Here is a 1,003-nt window from a genome sequence, read left to right as displayed (position 1 = left end):
TTACTTCCAGTATGTGTGCATCAAATTTTTTTGGTTTCCTCGCTTATGAAATAGAAGATGTAAACAGGGATAATGTATTTTTGGTTGTACGCCTGTTAGTTGTATCATGTTAGGTGTAAATAGTATTTTATAACAGTCTTTATTTAGAGATGTGTACGAGTGCTGAGTGGACAAGCAGTGTACTGAGAAGGTTAAGGTTGTGTGTCAACTTGGTCGGGCCATGATTCTCAGTGATTTGACAGTTACAATGTAGGTTGGCAGTTATGTAATGATGTAATCACCTCCATAATGAGATCTGATATAGTGTAATCACCTCCATGATAAGATCTGTTATGAGCAGCCAATCAGTTGAAAGGGAGTTTTCTTGGGGGTGTGCAATGTATCCAATATAGGTGGACTTTCTGGCAAAGCTTGTTGGTTTTTGCTCACCCTGGATCCTGCAGCTGTCTCTTGTTCAACTGACCTCCAGTTCTTGGGACTTGAGTTAGCCGCTTGCCTGCCAGTCTTGGAATTCATCAGCTTCCCCATCCTGTGAGCCAGAGGCCTGCTGTCTTACTTGCTGATATTGACTTTGCAAGCCTCTGCAGCTACATGAGTCAGGAGAAGCATCCAGCCTGACCTATGGACTTGGAACTTTCCAGCTTCTACAACCACATAAGCCATTTCCTTGATATAAATCTCCCTATATATTTATACACTTCATTGGTTTTGCTTCTCCAAAGAACCCAGACTGACACCATCTTTTTTTTTTTATTGTACTTCAGGTGAAGGCTTACAGAACAAATAGTTTTTCATGAAACAGTAGTAACATATTGTTTTATGACATTGGTTAACAACCCCACAACATATCAACCCTCTAACTTCTCAACCTTCTTTTTGGTGAAAATACACATAGCCAAAGATACACTATTTCAAAAATTTCTACATGCACAGTTCAGTGACATTGACTACGCTCTTCCAATTGTGCTGTTATTCTCACTTAAGATGAAGGCTTACAGAACAA

General features: G+C 39.7%; 1 pseudogene; it reads left to right on the top strand.

Moving 5' to 3' along the window:
* Positions 1 to 220: 220 nt before the first annotated feature.
* The window catches only part of LOC101355874 (elongation factor 1-alpha 1 pseudogene), an 11,257-nt pseudogene continuing 10,474 nt past the window's right edge, over positions 221 to 1,003 (top strand).

Source organism: Trichechus manatus, unplaced genomic scaffold (genome assembly GCF_000243295.1).
Source record: "Trichechus manatus latirostris isolate Lorelei unplaced genomic scaffold, TriManLat1.0 scaffold00070, whole genome shotgun sequence".
Taxonomy (NCBI): domain Eukaryota; kingdom Metazoa; phylum Chordata; class Mammalia; order Sirenia; family Trichechidae; genus Trichechus; species Trichechus manatus.
The sequence above is the reverse complement of the archived record's forward strand: the minus strand, read 5'-3'. Positions and strand labels throughout refer to the sequence as shown.